Source organism: Globicephala melas, chromosome 9 (assembly GCF_963455315.2).
Source record: "Globicephala melas chromosome 9, mGloMel1.2, whole genome shotgun sequence".
Lineage (NCBI taxonomy): Eukaryota > Metazoa > Chordata > Mammalia > Artiodactyla > Delphinidae > Globicephala > Globicephala melas.
In genome coordinates this window covers 71,033,200-71,055,103 of record NC_083322.1, presented here as the reverse complement: position 1 = coordinate 71,055,103, position 21,904 = coordinate 71,033,200, and the positions used below count along the sequence as shown (strand labels likewise).

Below are 21,904 nucleotides of genomic sequence, written 5' to 3'. Positions count from 1 at the left end.
GTAGAAGTCTTATGGAGAAACTGAATGAACCAGTAATGTTAAAAATTGCTACTTGAGCCATTAACTTTTTTTTTTTTTTTTTTAATGAGGTTGGAATATTAAAGGAAAAGAAAAGCCCAGAAATGCCAGCATGAATCGAATGGCAACTTTGCCAGAACAATCAGGTTTGTTAGTCCTGGATGTTCTTTCTTTCTCAACCCCGGGGTGTGTACTAGAACAATAATTGATTTAAAACCTTAATATATGCATTGGCTGATGTTGGAGCCCTTCCATAAGTTATACGGATCCAATTATACGGATGTTTCTTTTTTTGAGGCAGGGAAGGAGAATGAGAGGAAAATAGGAGGTAATTTCATGAGAACATGCCAGTGGGATAAATAAGAAAGAGCAGAGTCAACAGCCTTTTTGCAGCCCCTAAGCTATTTTTTTGTGAAGTGTTGAATAGCCCCATATCAAAGCAGGAGAGTCTCCCTAGGTGCTGACATGACTCACCAGGTAAGCAGTATCTCGGCAGCCTGACGAGTTAAGAGGGAAGCTGGCACGCAAAGTAGCTTACTTCCACCCCACCCCCAAATTAAAATAAAGTTATGCTAGAGTAGAAAAGACAAATGGGTGAATACTGGATTGGGGAGTAAGATAACCCAGTTCTAGACCCAGCTCTGCCACTAACCATCCTATGCTGGCAGGGCTCTTCGGCACTTTATTTTTGCTTCTCAGAAACAGTGGGATGGCCTCAAATTCCTTCCAGCTATAAGTAACATTTCGTGATTGGCCTCTCCTTATCTTACTGCTTCACAAAGGAATGGATGTCATGTCATGTTAGGGGAGGAGACCCAGTCTCCCATCCACTCCCCATGTCGACAGAACCTTCTGGCATAGTTGTCTACTACTACTACTTTACTTGCTGTGATCACCTAGTCTGGCCAAAGTCAGAATCATAAAGCTTTTAATTTGGACCAAATGATACCAGTTCTAACTGAATGAACCCACAAAGTAACATTTTCTGAAAGCCAAGGCTGTGCCGGATGTTGAGGACACAAAGATGCTTCCCTGACACCAAGAAATGCATGGTCTAGTTAAGAAAGCCCTTTTAGTTAACAAACAATGACAATTCTGTATGGAGAAGGCCCATGTGATCCTAAGAGGAAATAAGAAGAACATATACTTTTGATGCCAAGAAGGCAAGAGAACACTTGCCAGAAAAAATAACACCTGACCAAGTATTTGAAAGACCATCAGAAGTTAGTCAAGCTGAAACAGAGGAAGATGGTGGTGATGAGGTATCCCTAGAAGAGGAAATAATGCACACAAATGTGCAGATACTCAAGTCTCTGTTGTTCACTGGGGTACAAAGTCCACTGCTAGGCACAAGTGGAATGTAAGCAGTATGGAATGTAATGCAAGAGACTGCTATGGTGTAGGCATGGGCTAATTAACACACAATCTTGAATAGCATGCCAGTGATCTTGGCTTTCAACCTGTGGGTGATGAGGGGCCATTTTAAACAGAAGAGGCAGAGAATCAGGTTTAAATTTTTCAAAGATCCTTCTGGAGAGATTACGGATGATGGATTAGTAGGTGGTGAGAGTGGTGGCAGGAAAACCAATTTCACCTCCTGGCAAACATCCAGGCAGGAAATGATGATGTCTAAACCAAAAGTAAGTGACAGAATAGAAATGAAGAGATGGACTAAAGAGAGGTTTAGGAGGTGAGCAATGGAAATGCGTCTTGTCTTATTCTTTAATAGCCTCCTACCTCTCTCAGCTTTGAAAGATAATTCTGAATTGACAGTTCCACTCCAAGACCCTAATTTCTCTATATCACAATGTCATTATCATCTTACCCAAGTTGGAAATATCATATTCTATCTGTAAGTGCCTTCAGATATAATCAGTTTCACAAAGTATTATTATTAATTGTTATTTTAGCACATGATATTCACAGAGCAGGTGATTCTAGAAGTCATCATTTCCTTTTTTTCTAGAGTGACTAATATCAGGCCTCTGACAAATAAACAACAGGTGGTTTTGTGGGTTAAATTATGTTACAAATTACAGGAAAGAGAAACTCGTGTTACTGAGCTTCCAATATGTGCCAAGGACTGTGCTAGGTGTTTTCACATTTTAATTTTATTTACTCCTCATGACATTTATAATTTTATTTACTCCTCATGACAACTGTGTAGGCAGTGTTAGGTAATTTTTCTCTAAGGTCACATGGCTAAAAAGCAGAGGAGCTGAAATCCTCACCCAGGACTGCTTGACTCCGAAAATGTTTCTTCCTCTGTAATCGGCTGTCCTCCTTTATTTAGTCCTTCTCTACCACCCTCCCACTACCCCTAAAAATACAAAAATAGACTCAATATAGGAAAATCTGAACTTAAAAGAATTATGCACATGGCAAAACAATTATATATATATATATATATATATATATATTCATTCTTCCCTTTACCAAAGAAATCGTCTTTGGTAACAACAAATTACCCTTGCTCCTTAGATATGTGACTCAGCTGATCTACCTTTTACTGACTTTATGGCATGGGTTAATTGCACCTAGTGAGACAACCATGTTGAGACTAGTTCTTTCTACTCTTCACTTCTCATTACCTTCATTTCTCATAGTCTATTGCAAGTACCTCGTTGCTTCACTGATGAAGCTATCATGAAACTGGAGACAAGTGCTCATTGAAGAGTATCCCTTTTTAAAGTGATGTGTTTCTCACCACCTAGCTGAAGGCACCATTAGGCACAGTGCTCTTTGAACCTGTGGAGCCTACCCCAAGTTTCTGAAGCCTGTAGTGTTGTCCATCACAGACTTGTATCGCTAGAGGTCCTATAGTCCACATGGATCACTTTCTTTAAGCCAGGTATCTAACTGAGAAGAGAATCAGAGGCCCGTTTCATGCAATTACAGCCAGGAGTTGCCCAGAGTCACCAGAATGTCTTTTGACCAAGCTACCCGTGCAGAATTTTTCTCTGAGTATTTCGGGCTCTAAAGGGAGCCCTGGGAGTCGAGATTTATAAATCGGGACCCCATCCTAGACCCAGAGAAATCATTTGGATCACTGGAGCACAGTGTCCACATTTATAAAATGATAGTGGTGGGACTGATGATAAGGAAAGGTCTCTTCCTGCTCTAATTCTCAATGATTGTTATTCTTCTGATGTCATATATCACTCTTGGATATTAGAATAAATTTGTTATGGCAGAAAATCTTAGTTTTCTGTGAGCCTATGAACACTTGAAGAGGCCAGTGGACAACTTACTTTTAGATAGTATGGCACATCTAGAATAACCAAGAGCTTCAATTTTCAAGAATTGTACTTCTTCCTCAAGAAACATCTTTACTCCTCAAACACAATCAGGACAGAAGGACAATCATTAATGAGAATCATTCAGCAGAATGACTGACAATGATCCTTCAAAGTTTAGCCTTTATGCCTGTGAGTGGTGAGACGGATTTTAAATAGCTGAGACCTTTTCAATAAAATTTAATGTGTATAAAATATCCTGCTAAGATTAAATGTTAGAAGTTGGTTTTTATCCAAATGTATGAGGTTCTTCACTCAGAAATAACCCAAAACTTTAAATTCAACATGGCTTTTAGCAAAGCCTATAAAAAACAAGGGAAATATTCTACATTAATAATGCATTTATAGGCCACTATCTCTATTTGTAAAGAAGAATAATTAAAATGGAAGTAGGTATAGCAAGACAGTGCAATATGCAGCCAATTCAAACCCTACAGTTTATGGGTTATATTTTCATGTGATGGGTATTTTTTTTTCCCCCTAAGAAACATATGTGCAAGAAAAATCCTATCTGTTGGCATGAGAATAACAGCCCCATTAGCAAGTTAGACAAATGAAGTAAGGTGTACTGCCAGAGTTTTCAGGAGCTGCTATTCATAAAGTAGAATACTAGTAACAGCCACCACTGTGTTGCTCTCCTAAGGCAATAAAACTGGCAGAAGAGAGGGGTTTTCCATTAAACCTGGACACACACACTCCCTCTTTGATCATATCCTCTATCTTTATTCATTTTTCCCATTGCATAAATCTTCCCACTTCTCAGCACTTCTGGGGGGGAATTATTTGGCTTTCATTGTTCTGCATTTGTATTTTGTCTGTAGAGGTGAAGCAAAGAATGAATCTAAAAGGTAAAAACTAGATAACAGAATGCAGACAGTCAAGAGTTAGAAGTGGGGGACACAGATGGAGTGTCGCTGGGTCAGATAGGAGCCATGAAAGGACATGTTGCAGGTACTGTGTAATCAGACTTCAGCATAAACCGGGTTTTTCTTGATAATGATCAATTTGGAAAAAGAGGTACTTGTTGACACATGAAGGTCTGTGTTAGCAATAACCTATCCACCAAACGTTTTCCCAACCAAAGCCCTTTGAGACTCTGAAAACCTCCTGACCCCACAACCTCCCCCTTCCATCATCATTGGGAGCCTTGGAGTCACTTCTCAAATTTGTTCTTGCCGCTTGAATGATGTCCTCTTTTGTCATTACATACCATGTTCCCATAGGAAAAGAAGCTGGCGCTGACCGAAACTTCTTCCTATCCCTTCAACCTTAGAGATTATTAACACCTGTGGGACGTACAAGGGGCCTATGTTCATGGATTCTCCAGAGCTCAGAGCTTGTTAGCTCTTTTTAAAGAGAAATTCTTTTCTGCATTTTTCCTGTCTATTCTCATGCAATCTATCACCCACATTGCTATGACAGTCCTTCTAAAACACAAGTCTGGTAATTTTGCTCCCATTTCAGAATACTAAATCCTCAGAGAAGAGTAAATGCTCCCACTGGCAGCCCAGGAGTTTCACAGTGTGGTCTCTTTCAGGTTCATTAAGATATATTTCTGGAGCTTCCCTGGTGGCGCACTGGTTAAGAATCTGCCTGCCCATGCAGGGGACACGGGTTCGAGTCCTGGTCCCGGAAGATGCCACATGCCACAGAGCAACTAAGCCCGTGTGCCACAACTACTGAGCCTGCGCTCTAGAGCCCGAAAGCCACAACTACTGATGCCCATGCGCCTAGAGCCTGTGCTCTGCAACAAGAGAAGCCACCGCAATGAGAAGCCCGCACACCGCAACAAAGAGTAGCCCCTGCTCGCTGCAACTAGAGAAAGCCCGCGTGCAGCAATGAAGACCCAACGCAGCTAAAACTAAATAAATAACTAAACAAATAAATATATTTTAAAAAAGGATGTATTTCTTAGCTAAATGGAGAACTTTCTTGGGATCCTAAGCACTGTGTATATGCAAAAATAAAGATATATTGGAAACTGGTGTATAAATAGAGTGATAAGGTAATTTTTCATTCATGTTGGGGCAATTTTGAGGCGAAAATGGGGCTAAAAATAAAAATTATATGTTATAGAACTATTTACTTATTAGTTGACAAAGTATACTAGTGGGCCTATAAAATAGTACTATTCAAAAATTGTCACAACTAATTATTATTAATTCTAAAATATAGAAATAGCACAATTCATGTATGCCAAAGCATAGTAACCAACTTTCAAAATATTATCTAAACATTAGAAAATGACAAACAGTATTATGATTTTTGGTAAACGTTCACATGTTAATCAGTTTTGTGGTCATATATCTCACTGACAGAGTCATCACTGGTATTTTTCCGTTTCAACGTGGTATGAATATTTTGGACTGTTTCATAAAATTGCCTGAAATCTTCAAAGCAGAATTTTAGAGTTAATAAATTTTAAATTGTGGCATCTTTAATTTACTCTTCTTGAGAGACTATAATATTTTTGGTTGACAAATACTGTCTCTACCAGTGCAGTGCGATCTGGTAAGCTCAGAGCAATATCTGCTAAATGTGAAATATTTTCACTTCCAATTTTCAAAATATTGAAATGAGTATTTCATACCAAATATTTTCATGACTACTGTCTTGTTCCTCCTTTCAGAATACCTTTGGCAAATATTTTATGTAAGCTGAACTTATCAAAAAAGTTTTCTCCGTTTATAACTTCAAATTTTATTTACCAAATTTAGATGCTGCAAAATCATATGACTTCTTAAATTTCATTACATTCCAGAACAGAATATGTTTATCCAACTAAGAATAGTTTTTTGGTTTTTGTTTTTTTTTTTTTGCGGTACGCCGGCCTCTCACTGTTGTGGCCTCTCCTGTTGCGGAGCACAGGCTCCGGACGTGCAGGCTCAGTGGCCATGGCTCACGGGCCCAGCCGCTCCGCGGCATGTGGGATCTTCCCGGACCGGGGCACGAACCCGTGTCCCCTGCGTCAGCAGGCGGACTCTCAACCACTGCGCCACCAGGGAAGCCCTGAGAATAGTTTTATCAATGATTCTATCAACAAATATATATCTTTGAAAGCCTAGTTACAGATTTTCAAAATAAAATCTTGTACATGGTTTGAGTTCTTATCCTTCAGTTTGTTCATTTATTCCTTTGCTTTTGTAGGGATCAATTTAAATGTTTTCCTTTTTGCAAATACTATTTCTTGTAATTGCAGTCCTTTAAAAGTTCCAAAGGTTATATTTTTGCTTCATTTCATGACTATTTTTTTATCAGCTTCATTGAGGTATAGTGTATACAGTCAATAAAATTTACCAACTTTAAGGGCAGGTTATGATAACCACTACAACAATCAAAATATGAAATACTTTCTTCAACCCAAAAAGTTACTTTTGGCCCTTTGGAATTAATTTCTTACCCTCCTTCTTAGCCCCTGACAACCACTAAAATTCTGCCACAGTACAACTTTTGCTTTTTCTAGAATTTCATAGAAATGTAACCATATACTATGTAGTCTTTTTTTTTTTTTTCGGTACGCGGGCCTCTCACTGTTGTGGCCTCTCCCGTTGCGGAGCACAGGCGCCGGACGCGCAGGCTCAGCGGCCATGGCTCACGGGCCCAGCCACTCCGCAGCATGTGGGATCTTCCCGGACCGGGGCACGAACCTGTGTCCCCTGCATCGGCAGGCGGACTCTCAACCGCTGTGCCACCAGGGAAGCCCCTATGTAGTCTTTAATCTTTCACTTAACATAATACTTTTGAGATTCAAAAGATTTCTTTATTGGAATTCCCTGGTGGTCCCGTGGTTAGGACTCCACACTTCCACTGCAGGGGGCACAGGTTCGATCCCTGGTCACGGAACTAAGATCCTGCGCTGTGCAGCCAAAACAAAAAATTTCTTATCATTTTTTTATCTTATCATCTCTATCTTTGTTTCTTTGAATGTAATATGCTTTTTCTTTTGTCTGGTTTCTTTGATGTTTCTCAGTGTGAGTTTATTCATATTTGTTTTGCTGGTGAATGACTGGATTTCTTGGATCTGGGGATCTGTAGTTTTCAGCAAATTTATGAAACATTTTCCCATTATTTCTTCAAATATTCCCCCCTTTCGTAAGACTCCACTTATAGGTATGTTGAACTGACTGATGTTGCCCAATATATAACTGATACACTTTTTAAAAGTATTTTTCTCTCTATTCTTCACTTTGGATAGTTTCTGTTCTTCAGCTTAACTGTTTTTGTTTTTTTTCTTTTGTCTTCTGTAGTTTATAATCTGCCATTAATCATTTTAGGTTGCAGAATTTTTAATATCAAATATTTTATTTCTATCTCTAAAACTTCCATTTACATGTTCTGTTTTTCATTTTTTTCTGCAGTATGTTTGTACTTTCCTGTTTACATTGGAAGTAACATTCTCGTCTGTTAATTTCATCATACCTTGCATTACTGAGTTAGTTTCTGTTAACTGACTTGTCTTCTGGTTCTAGGTCATAGTTTCCTACTTCTTTGTATGCCTGGTAATTTTCTTTTGGATGCTTGACATTGTTAATTTGAACATTTTTGGTTGTTGAATTTCGCTGTGTTCTTTTAAAGCATTGGACTTTGGGCATGCAGTTAAATTGCTTGCAATCAGTATGAACTTTTTGAGGATGCTTGTATTCTTTGTTAGACTAACTCCAGAGCAGGCTTTAGTATAAAGTTAATTTAGCCCTATTACTAAGATGAAACCATTTTGATATCTCTACATGATGCCTTGTATATTACAAGGTCTTTCCACTCTGGCTAGTGGGAATGCAAACTACTCCCAGTTCTGTTTGAACTCCTTGAATTGTTTAACCTACTGTTTTCCACTGGTTAGTTCCCCAGCCTTGTGGAGTTTCACCTCATGTATGGAAAGGTAAGTAAGACAGTGGTTTAAGGAAACTCTTGTACAGATACCCAGAACTCTTTCTTTGAGCAGCGACTTTATCGCAAGTATTCTGCCTCACAAATTCTAGTCACTTCAATCCCCCCGAACTCTGATCACTTCATTTTCTACTCAGAAAAACCACTACACTCTTTGAATTCTCTCTCCCTATGCTGCAGCCTGGAACTTGCCTCTTATCAGTAAGCTCCAGCAATTGTAGGAATCATTTTGTTTCTCTTTCCTTGTTTGTTTCCTGCTAGGATCACAGGCCTTCAACGCCTGCTGTCCCGTGTCCAAAAACAGAGTTTCACACTCCTACATTGTTGGTGGGAATGTGAACTGGTGCAGCCACTATGGAAAACAGGATGAAGGTTCCTCAAAAAACTAGAGTTGCCATATGATCCAGCAATCCCACTCCTGGGCATACATCCCAACAAAGCTATAATTAAAAAAGAAACATGCACCCCTATGTTCATAGCAGCACTATTCACAATAGCCAAGACATGAAAACAACCTAAATGTCCATCAACAGATGAATGGATAAAGAAGATGTGGTACATATATATAATTGAATACTAATCAACCATAAAAAAGAATGAAATAATGCCATCTGCAGCAACATGGATGGACCTAGAGATTATTATACTAACTGAAGTTAAGTCAGAAAGAGAAAGACAAATCCCATATGATATCACTTATATGTGGAATCTAAAATATGACACAAATGAACTTATCTGTGAAACAGAAACAGACTCACAGATATACAGAAGAGACTTACGGTTGCCAAGGGTGGTGGGGGGAGGAATGGATTGGGAATTTGGGATTAGCAGATGCAAACTATTATATATAGAATGGATAAGCTACAAGGTCCTACTGTATAGCGCAGGGAACTATATTCAATAGCCTGTGATAAACCACAATAGAAAGGAATATGGAAAATAATGTCTATATGTGTATAACTGAATCACTTCGCTGTAGAGCAGAAATTAACACAACATTGTATATCAACTATACATCAATAAAATAAATGTTAAAAAGTTTCATATGTGTTTTTCCTAGTTTACTTTTATTTCTGATCAACAGGCAATTCCTATAGTAGTTATTCCTTCATATGTGAGTTCAGAGGGCCATTTATTGAATATTTTGATTAGTGAATTCTAAATGATTAGAAAGATGTAATCAAAGTTCAGAAAACTGACTTACAAAATAGTTCAGTATTATTGCAGAATAGTCATTTCAAACATTTCTAAAGTATGGTTGATAATGGGCAGCAAAGAGAGAAATTTTGTACTGCCATGCTGAACGTGTTTCTTTGTCATCAATATCATTTGTATTTTAAGAACTTTGTATTTCATTTAATTGTATTTTACCCTGTGTTTATAAAAAATTATTTAAAATTTTGAGAACAACACCATAAACTTTCATTGATTGAATATCAAGCTTATTGGGTTTTGTTTTTAGGGATTTAAAAATACATTTTTATTAAACTTATAATTATATTTTATTATTTATAAAAAGTTAAGGAATTTGGTACTATGTAATCAATGCCAAATGCATTTCTGTTCTTTAAGATTAAGCTATGCTCCAGCAAAATTTAAATTTTCATATTAATATGAAATCAAAAGATTATATTGTCAGTGTTAGATTTTCACTGTAATTTATAACAGCATTCATAGTAATGCCCTAAGTTTTTTTTTCCGCAAATTTATTTCCAAAAACTTTAATTCCATGAATTGAATGAAAAATATCAAACCATTATTTGAATTAACTGATTTTTCTGTTTGTAGCATCCTAAGGACACTGCATCTTTAACCAAGATATTCTTCTAGTGGAGTCAACAAATAACAACTATTACCTCACTTTGGAGCTGGGAAAAAAAAAAAAAACGCTTGAAATTGAAAACTCATTAAAAAATTAAAATAAAAACTAAATGCATAGTCATTTTATCTAAATAAAAATCCATGCTTCATAAGTAATACCTAAATGCACCTTCTGCAACTGCACTTGTTAAATTGTCCCCTGTGGCCTTAGTTTTTATTTTTGTTTTGTTTTTAATAATGACTACATTTTAAAGTAGATACTACTACTGATTCAACATCGTGTCTTCAGTGTTCTTGTCACTCATCACTATATCCCCATGACGAAAGATCAATACTGATAAACATTTTGTGCAAAGTTACATGTTCATTACCAGCCTTCTTGGGAAACAACAATTGAGCACTAAACTCTGCTCCCTCTCTATTTCTTGAACACTTTTTATCTATTCCTAACTTCTGATTCCCCATGTTCCTCCCAACCGCACCTTCTGACAGCTTGGTGACTTCATGCATGTCACAAGCTGTGGCTACAGCACACCTGTTTGGTGCATCAGGTGGCAGAAATGTTGAATATTTCTCCCTCCATCTCCCGGGCCAGAAATTTAGGTGTCCTTTACAATTGGTGTTTTGGTTGATGTCTGGTATTTTAATATCATATCCAGATACCACTTGTTTCAGATTTTTCCTTTTTCAGAAACCAAATTGGTCCCACACCCTTTTTTTTAACATCTTTATTGGAGTATAATTGCTTTACAATGGTGCGTTAGTTTCTGCTTTATAACAAAGTGAATCTGTTATACATATATATATGTTCCCATATCTCTTCCCTCCTGTGTCTCCCTCCCTCCCACCCTCCCTATCCCACCCCTCTAGGTGGTCACAAAGCACCGAGCTGATCTCCCTGTGCTATGTGGCTGCTTCCCACTAGCTAGCTATATTACGTTTGGTAGTATATATATGTCCATGCCACTCTCTCACTTTGTCACAGCTTACCCTTTCCCCTCCCCATATCCTCAAGTCCACATATATATGGAATCTAAGAAAAAACAAATGAAAAAAAGGTCATGAAGAACCTAGGGTTAAGACAGGAATAAAGACACAGACCCACACCCCTTTTTTGTAAATAAAGTTTCATTGAAAACAGCCATGTTCATTACACACTGGCTATGGCCACTTCCTTGCTACAATGGAAGAGTTAGGCAGTTGAAACACAAAGCCTCATATAATTACTGTCTAGTATTGTACAGAAAAAAATTTGCTGACCTCTGGTTCAAAGCAAGGAGGTAGGGAGACGAATATGCCTTATTTTGTAAAAGATCACTCTGGCAGCACGTTAGAGAAACAAAAATGGAGAAACCAAAATTGGATGTTGGAGACCACTTTGTAGGATATAGAAATGGTACAGTAGAAAGATGATGGAAGCCTGATTTGGGACAGTGGCCATGGGAACAGAAATAATTGGTTGGATAAATGAAATGTTTAAGGAGTACAACAAACAGGATGGGGTAATGGATTGGATGTAGACAGAAATGGAAAGAACAACAAGAAGGATAACTCCTAGATTCCTCTCCAGCGAAACTGGAAGGATAGTGGTGCCATTTACTTGGACCAATAAACATGGAAGAGGTTGAGGTTTGGGGCAAAAATAATGACTGGCTTTGGGCATGTTGACTAGACGTGCCTTTGCAACATCTAGGGGAAGATGCTGAGCTAGAAGTTTAGGAAACATCTGGAACTCAGGTCTGCGGTCTGAGCTGAAGATAGAAATTTTGGAGTTATTCACGTAGAGGTGACTATGAAGCTATGGTCTGGGACGAAAACAACGATAAGTAAAATGATAAGAAATATTTATTAATTGCCTATGAAAATGTGCTCTATATGTAATTTCATAAAAATTCAAAACCACCTTGTAAGATAATCTCATTTTCTTTATTTTATAGTTGAGAAAACTGAAGTAAAGAGGGTTGAAACAACTTATCCATATTATATACTTAAGAAAAGAATATGTAGGGTGAAAAGCATTTAGGTAGAGGATGATGGGCCCACTAAGCAGAGATGCTGCATTTAATGCTGCAGCTAGAAGAGTTAAGAAGGGTTCTAACTTCATTTGTTTGGTTGGCTAAAACATGGACCGAAAGGTGGCCCACAGGAAGTGATCTAGAAACATCAGACCTACCTTGGTTTAATGAAGAGGAAGGGATTCAAAGACTCTGGGAGATTGGATTGTTAGACTGTATTTGTCTGAAGCCAAGTCAAAAGGACATAGGAGCCATCCTGAAAGAGCTCTGAATAATCAGAGCTTGAACAATTTCAACAACAAAATAAATAATGATAGTATTGGATTATAACCTATAGAATAAATATACATGAGTCCATACTGATATAAATATTATAACGAATAAGTTAGTAAATGGAAGAGAAAGGACAGTTCCTCATGACAGATAACTTCCAAGTAAGAAATGTAGACAGAGTAAAGAAAATAGAAAGTCGGCATTGGAACACCAGAGTAATAATTTTTGCAGGCAAGATCTACTGATGGCTGCTAAAGTTAATGGGCAAAAATTTGAGGAGAAACTATATTTGCATAATCTCAAAGTATCTTCCCAACATGTTTATTAATTCCAAAGGGAAATATTCTAACTTTATACTGAAGATTGCCTTAATCAAGTGATCCAGGCTAGGGCTAACCTTACCAATAATAAAACATACTGACATTATGTGCTGCAGATCTGATGCACTAAGAACGATACTGAATCACTGCTGTGGTAATCCTGCCAATAATGCATATCCTCAATCTAATTATGAGGAAACATTAGAGAAACCCAAGCTGAGAGACATTTTTCAAAATAACTGACCAGTACTCTTCAAAAGTGTCAAGGTCATAAAAGGCACAGAAAGACTGAAGAACTGTTGTAGTTGAGAGGAGACTGAGACATGACAACTAAATGCAATGTGTTGATTATAGACTGAATTCTGGAACAGAATAAGGAAATTAGTGAAAAAACTGGTAGAATCCAATGAAAGTCTATAGTTAACAGTACTGTATGACTATTAATTTCTTAGTTCCTGTAATTGTGCTATGGTTTTGCAAGATGTCAACTTAAGGGAAGCCAGGGGAAGGTTATATGAGAATTCTATAGTGTATTATATTTGCAAGTTTTCTCTAAACTTAAAATTATTTCAAAATAAAGTTTAATAAAATCACTTTTTAAATCTGGCAGTAGAAATGCCACTGGTGACCACAGTGAGATTGAAACCAGAATAGAGTGGTTCCAATAGGGATTTCTAGCTGTGAAAATGAAGATAACTAGATAGAAACCTTTTTCAAGAATTTGTTCCTGGAGGGTTTGAGAGAAATAGGATGGTAAACTGGGGAAGGACTGAGGCTGTTGGAGTTTGTTTTTTAAGATGAGAGATTTTAGGCTGTTTAATTGTTGATAAGAATGAACAATTCAAAGAAAGCAGTTTGGTAGCTGCAATTTACTCTAAGAAAAGTTTATTGCCGAGATTGCCAGCAAAGGTGAAACAGATGGAGGTTTGAGGAGAGTGAAATTTGAAAAAGTAGTTTGAGAGAGGCAGTGAAAATTGACCTGAGAAACACAGCAGGATTATACTGGGCCCACTTGAGTTTGGTGTTCATAAACTTACAGGAAATCAAATTGCTATGATTCATGACAATCTCAAGCGGACCTGTTTATTTACATCCAGTGTTAGAGAAAGTTCCTTGTAGACTATATTCAGGGTTGAGATTTCACTGGATTGGTAAAGTAAAAGGGCAAGATTTTTAAGGCAGATTAAAGGTAGAAGGGCAAATGGATTTAAGAGTTAGTGTTTTTAAGCTGGACATAGAAGTGAAGAAAGGAAAGGGATAATGAATTAGGAAAAATGACAAATTAAAATAAATGAAATAAAATACAAAGTCTTAGGTGTGTGGGTCAACAATTCTACATGTGTCTGATGTATCCTTCTCTGGCAGAGATATGCCTGCTAGTACTGGTTTAGAATTCATTTTTTTCAGGTCTGCTAAGACAGTAACAGATGGTCATCTGCTCTCCAGGTTCCTATTATTTCCTTTTGCATTCTTCATCCCTATGAGTGTATGTCTTAAAAACAAAACAAAGCAAAACAACAAAAAATGATCCTCTTAATTTTTAGTGGAGTTTTATGGAGGAGTGAAAGTAAATGAATATCTTAAATCTATTATCATTACTTGAAATTATGCCCCTCCACCATTTTAACCCCACAAATAAGGTTTATTATTCTCTGTTTCTCTTTTCTGCTGACTTTCCCTAGTGGCTTGTGTCCTCGTGCATTTTACTTTATTCATTTATTTAAATATGTATGTATTTATTTACTTGAGCTCGTATTTTGTTGAATTTGATCTCTGCATATACTGAGGGTCTAAATTAGGGATACTTCCTCCAGAAAGGAATTGTATTTGCTTCCTCCAGAATTAGGGAGGAAGGCAAAACCTCTTTAGTGTCTATCAAATTCATATCCCTAACTTTGATGCAGACTTCAGGCTTTTTTGTGCAGTTATAGCACTGATGTCATCATTTGCCCCAGGGATACTCTCCCATTTTGTGTTACTTATTGATTACTGCTCGCTCCCTATTAGATTTCAGTTTATGTTTTCTTTTTCCCTCATATTCCCTTATGTTCTAGGAAGCCCACTAATGGATTAAAATAGTCTGTTTTCACGTATGCAGAAGTTATTTAGGAGAGGTCTATTCTAGTGTCTATCCTGGGATACTTGGGAACAGGAAGTCTGGTGGAACTCTGTTCTTATCTGTGAAATGAAGTGGGAACAGGAAGGTCATATGCTTTAACAGAAGGAAAGTGGGCTTTGAAAGCATAGCCAGACCAGGGTTCAAATGTTGGTTTTAGTGCTATTAGTTGACAGACTTCCAATGAGTGATCTAAACTTGTTAAGCCTCAATTTATTCATGAACAAGATGAGGAAACTAATTATGCATTGCAGAATTGTGTGAGGACTAGAGATTATATATACATACTTTATTTATACATACGCATATATATAATCTATGTTTGTGCATGTGTGTGTATAATGTATACATAAATACCTAACAAATGATCTTCCCCAAACTTGACCTTCGAGCACACCATAATGGTATTGCATGTGTGAAGTGCATCTGGGTGCTAACAGCTGAGTATAATCAGAAAGCATTTCTGTCCTTAAAGAGTTTTCAGTCCTAGAAAGATGCATAGTTTTATTTAGACTCTTGGTGTGATTAGTTCTGCCTTAGTAGAAACATGAGTGAAAGAAAACTCATAATTACAGATGTAGTTGGAATTAAAAAAAAATTCCAGACAAGTTAAGTCTCTAAGCAGATGGCAGGTTTTCCTTTTAATTCTGGTATATTCTAGTATTAGTGCTCCACCAAACAATAATCAGAGTCTCAACATTTCAAGAGAATGGTTAATTAGAAGTTCAAAATCAACTTTCAAAAAGCCATGTGTACAAGGTTGACCTGGCTCTGATACAAGCAAGGGTTGGCGGGGTTAATAGTGGGAAAATGTCTAACGCTGCTTTTCTTCAATGAAGGTCGGCCTGGCCCAGGGCTGCAACGTCAAGGCCTCTGTCTAAAGCCAAAAAATCTATGACAAATAGCAGCTCACACCTGACAACAGTCAGGGTTTTAAACTCAGCAGGGCAGGGATTTGAAATTCTGCCAATCCTTGCATTTTTTTGTGATTAGATGTATATTGAAAGTTTACAAGGGACTCCAGAGTGGATTCATAGCTCCACGGCTCCCTGCAACTTGGCACTGCCCTTCTAAAACTGCCTGTGGCTAAACCTCAATTAACCAGAATGTCCAAAACTCCAAATCTTCAGTTTAACTGATTTCCCCCTTAAACCTGTCACTTTTGGATGAAATAGAAAAAAGTGCATACAAAAAATTGCAAAAGGAATTAATTTCTTTGTGAGCTAGTATAACATAATGGCAAACACCACAGACTCCGGAGCTAGAATGCCTGGTTTATGAGCTTGCTTTTGTCCATTTAGTAACTATGTGTCCTTGCAAAGTATTTAACCTAGATGTGCCTCAGTTTACTTGACTGTAAAAGGGGAATGAAAATAGTACCTACCTCATAGGGTTGTTAAGTAGATTAAATGATTTAACTTATATTAATAAGAGTGCTTAGAGCAGTGCCTGGCACACTGAAAACACTCAGTAATTGTTATTTTATTACTTGCTAACAGCTTACAGGGTTTGCATTGTGTAAATAATTTCATCCAATATGCCTCCATAACTTTACTGTGGAGAAAACTGATATTTAAGATGGGTTCCCCAAATTTTAAGCCTTTCAATCAGCAGTTTCTTTTTCTTAAGTCTAATATTCATCTTTCCTTGCAAACCTTTTCTTCCTCTACTGTTCCCCATCACAGGAGGTGACATCAGTACCTACTCTGTTGTCCAAGCCTGAAACTTAGAAACCATTAATCCTCTCCATGCCTATTAATTACATACCAAGCCAGCTCTACTTCTGAATTAAACGGTTCACATTTGACAGTAAGTTCTGCTAAATCTCCTGTCCTTACTGCAGGCATAGTGATCTTCTGAAATGCAGGTTTGATCATGTTCCTTCCCTGCTTGAAATAAATCATTAAATCCTTATGAGTTAAAAGCCCATTTTCAACATCGTGCATATCTCTTGTTCTTCTCCCCTGGGTCTGAAGAGGATGAAGGTGGAGGAGAGAGGGAAAGACAGAGAGATAAGGAAAAAAGGTAGAAAATCAAAACAAGAAGGGACAAAAAGAGAGAAGAAAAACTGAGTGTGGGTTAGCATTTGGGTGTGGAGTCAAGAAGCTAGAGAGTTAGTGAAATGATTTATGCAGTGCTTGTTGCCATCTGGGGAAACAACCCTTTAATCTATGCGCATAGCCCCATGAGATCAAAATCTTGGACAGTTTCCTCACAACAAGAGATGTACACAAATTCCTTTCAGATTAGAAACAATCTGATTTTCTCCTGGATCGTCTGATGTAAATGTCCTTTCTCCTTGGGAAGGGGGTATGTAGAGGGTATTAAAGTAATGGAAGGAGATGGCTGAGAATGATATTTCACATAAAAGAAGAAAATGACTGCCATCTTTACAGCGAGGTTTATCTTACTTTAATAGCTTTTTTTCATTAATTACTATCCAGATCTCTTAATTACCAAGAGAACTGGATAGCACCTTCTCTGATTATCCACTCTAATACAACATCAACAATGTCTGTATTTTATTTTTACCAGCAGTTATCTCCATTGGAAATAGAGTGGAAATGAAATCAACAAAATTAACATTCCTTTGTTTTCAACATCAGTTGTTACTTCTAAGGGTAGTTTCTGGAACAGAGGATATATAGTAATAATAAGAGAAGCAGATTAAGGAAGAGGGGGAGAAGGAAAAGAATAACAACAAAAAGAGGAAAAGGAAGTCATTCACTCAATAACACATATAAAAACGTAAGTTAAGCAGAATTCTGACAAGGAGTTGGTGTCAACTATACTTGCCTCGGATCTCCTAGAGAAAATTTGATTTCATTTTTTTTTTCCCTAGAATGGGTGAAAGGTGTGCTCTGCCCATTGTAGTTGCCTGAACCATGTGGATAACTGACTACCTCATAGTCAATTACATAGTTACATGGTGTATTCTCCTGCAATGAGATAATCATATCCCTTTTCATATCGGTCTCAAAAGTTGGATAAATTCAGGAGACCATAAATGCAATTCTCATTGCCCTAAATAATAATGTGTGTCCTGTGTGTGGGCGAGTTTTAAAAAATACAGATAAATTTAGCCATAGTGACAAATTTTATATGCAGGAGGCATGGATGTTGTTCCTCCACTGATATACAACAAGTTTGACAAAAACATATGGTGACATTGCAATTACTGTCTCTTCCTCATTCTGGCCTATGTCACCAGTTTTCTGTGGCTGGCATAATAAGGAATTCTAAGAAGACCTCAATCTACTAAACAAGGGAAGAATTCCTAGAGTGGGAAAAAGATGAAAGTGGGGGTAAAGGGAAAAACTGCCTACTGTTCTTTTATGACTCCGCTTCTGATCTGCCATCTTGCTGCCACCGTGGCACCACCTTAGAAAATCGGTGTGGTGATATGTCATGTCATTCCTCTGGAAATTCCCTAGGAAAGTTAAGTGGCTAGCTCATCGTCACATGGCTGGTGAGGATTATACTGAAATTCGTATCATTTTAAAACCCTCCACACTAGTGTTTTTCAACTTATCAGCTGCAAACCACTGGAGGGTTGCAGCAAAATTTTAAAAGAATCCTCAAATCCTTGTGTACACATATATTTTCTTGCTCCACAATTCAAAAGATACTATGATTATCGTTATTATCATGCAGGAGGTCTACAAAATTGGTTGACACTTAAAAGGAGTACTCTTCTTACTAAAAAATTTAAATAAATAAAAGGAAACCATGACTATATACTTGTGGTTTTCACATTTTGAGGTTTCATAGATCAATATCAACATCATTCATTATATGTTTTTCAAACTTAAAATTATAGTCTTTCAAACTAAATAAATTTAGTTTTGTGGAAAACTCACTTCATGGTTCTTCCCTTCAAAATCAGTGAAAATGTTATCACGGGCCAGGACTAGTGTGAAACGTGACATTTGGGAATCTTGCTTCTCACCGTACTATGCAGAAGAAGGTAAGAGTTCAACGGACTGTGAGTTGTTAGGATGGGTTTCGGGAAAGCCTATATACATATGAGGGTCCTTTATCCTACTCTGGGCTGACTTTTACCTGGCATTGCTTGCTGGTGATTACAGCTGGCCAGTCAACTCTTAGAACTGCCATCTCCAAGCTTGGCGATGGAAATGGTAGCTCACAAGCAGTTCATGTTCTTTCTAACTTAGAAATGATTCATCATTGTGGGTTGTGAAAGAGAGTGAAGAAATGGGCTCTCATATAGATTTTTCCTGCACTTCTTAATCTCTTGTTCTGTATGACCTAACCAAGAAGTATAACCTTAGTTGAAAAGTCAATCTAGGCTAAGGAAAAAAGAGTGTGGCAAATACTGACATACTGGCTGATTCATTCATTCAACGAACATTTGCAGAGCACCTACAACATTCCAGAACTGTGCAGAGGACACAGCGATTAAAAGCAAAGAACATCAGCAAAAACAATCTCTGCCATGAAAGCACCCAGGAAATGCACCTAATCTAGAATAGGGATGAATGGGGATTCATAGATGGCTTCCCAAAAGAGAGAACATCTGAGCTAAGTCTTGAAAACTTAATAGGGATGAGGCAGAAGACTTTGTCAGCAGAGTGAACAGCATGTGCAAACATGAAGCTTCTTGTCCATACCTCCCTTTTGTTATTTCAGAGATGGTTGACCTTTGTATACACCCACCATCTGAAGATGAAACCAGCCCCTGACCTGTCAGGGGTGGGGGTCTTTACCTGTCAGGAGAAATAGGTGCCCTGCTGTTGCCTTGTAAGGCCTTTTCTTCTCAGCTAAATAAGTAATATAAACAAGAACAGGACAACAGGGATGATCCTGCTGCAAAATACTCACATACATGTGGCCAGGCAAAGGGCCAATGCTAATCACAGCCTCCAGCACCTGCATACCCTCAGCTGTGGGGCTCAGTTCTCAAAGAAATACACATAAGGCCTGTCAGCACCTTGCCGTCTGCCTTGGGACAAGGATATCTAGGAACCTGCCTGAATGTTTCCCACATGCTACAAGGCCTGTTTTTCAACATTTACATACTTTTCTGGTATAGTAGTCCCAAACCCTGGCACAAAAGAATCCTTCAGAACCTGGACTAGGGGGTGAGCTGAAATTCGAACACCTCCTTAAGTTGAAAGGAGGCACCTGGTTGACACTCAGAGACATGTGAAGAGAAGGTTCCTCTGTTAAACAAAGGCTACCTTCAAGGCAGGCTTCATAAACAGGCAACCTGTGCAGTTGCAAAGGACCCCATGTTCAGAAGGGCTCTCAGGCTTGGTTCTATGCTCGGCTGGCATCTTCTTGAAATTATTAATAATTTTTAACAGGGAAGCATTTACACATCTTCATTTTGCACTAGGATCCACAAAGTTTTAGTGAGTCCTGACTACCTTCCCTGCCAAAGGCAAAATGGGGAGCCTAATCAAGGGCCTGGAGTTCTACACGAGCATGTGAAATGGAAGTGTGTTATAAAACAGAGAAAAATAAAATTGAGAGTTCAATTTTATCGTTTTTAAGGAAATATAGCATTGTTTGTTAAGTCAGGTACCCACAATTTTGATTTTCCAAGCCATTATGAAGTTTGTTACTCTGAAATGCCACTTTCTTTTATTGTTTTGTAGACTTTATACAATCCCTTTCTGTTTCTTTAACCTGGATGAGTAGCCCCAAATAAAAAGAGAATCACCATATGACCCAGCAATCCCACTACTGGGCATATACCCTGAGAAAACCATAATTCAAAAACAGTCATGTACCACCATGTTCATTGCAGCTCTATTTACAATAGCCAGGACATGGAAGCAACCTAAATATCCACTGACAGATGCATGGATAAAGAAGATGTGGCACATATATACAATGGAATATTACTCAGCCATAAAAAGAAATGAAATTGAATTATTTGTAGTGAGGTGGATGGACCTAGAGTCTGTCATACAGCGTGAAGTAAGTCAGAAAGAGAAAAACAAATACCTTATGCTAACACATATATATGGAGTATATACAAAACAAAAAAAAATAGTTCCTAAGACGCTACGGGCAGGACAGGAATAAAGATGCAGACGTAGAGAATGGACTTGAGGACACAGGGATGGGGAAGGGTAAGCTGGGATGAAGTAAGAGAGTGGCACTGACATATATACACTACCAAATGTAAAATAGATAGCTAGTGGGAAGCAGCCACTTAGCAAACAGGGAGATCAGCTCCGTGTTTTGTGACCACCTAGAGGGGTGGGATAAGGAGGGTGGGAGGGAGGAGATACGGGGATATATGTATATGTATGGCTGATTCACTTTGTTATAAAGCAGAAACTAACATATCATTGTAGAGCAATTATACTCCAATAAAGATGTTTAAAAAAAAAAAAAAAAGAGTAGCCCCAAAGACACACAATTCAGAGAAACACACAAAAATGTACCACACAGTGGTCAAAGCCACAGTACTGAAGCACTTTCTCTGTACAGATTTTCACCCTATGTCCCAACTGGTGAGAGATCACTGTAATCTTGTGTTTATCTTCCCTTTTACAACCTCAACCCACCATTCAGTTCCTTCTCAACCACAACTTGAGTTCTCCTTGTGGTGATGCTACTCTCAGTCTTTTTTGGTAAATATTTTTTTGCATCACCAGCACCTTGATTTTCATCAGGACTGGCTACATAATTAGCAAGGCTCAGTGCAAAATGAAATGTGGGCTCCTGGTCACAAAATACAAATTAGTGAGAATTTTAAGGCAGCAAGAGTAACAGCATTAAGCCATGTGTAGGGCCCTTCTAAGTGTGGGGCCTGTGTGACTACACTGGTTGAAAGCCCATGAAGCCAGCCCTGCTTCTCCCCGGCCAGAATTGGTCAAGTACCCACTCCTTAACTAATCACTGGTAAGAGGGTTGACAAGTTTAGCCTTGGACTAAGAACAGCTCCTTTGGAGCTGGGCATAAGTTCATCTTCCCCTGATCTGTACTGTATCTGGTGGCAAGGATTCATGTGTGAAACCAGGCTTCTTCTGAGTAGACATGAGGAACACATAGTTACTGAGTAGCCAACAACAGTACCCACTATACCATATACTGTATCCATGACTCAGAAGGAGGCATTCTTCTTCAGAAGCTCTCTTTGATGCAAGTTTTGGTTCCCTAGGGCCTTGAAGAGTTATTCGA

The 21,904-nt window shown here is 38.1% G+C and overlaps 1 protein-coding gene across 1 annotated transcript in view; it reads right to left on the bottom strand.

Moving 5' to 3' along the window:
- The window catches only part of HDAC9 (histone deacetylase 9), an 812,002-nt gene that overhangs the window by 28,977 nt on the left and 761,121 nt on the right, over positions 1-21,904 (bottom strand). The gene's annotated exons all lie outside the window — the stretch shown is intronic.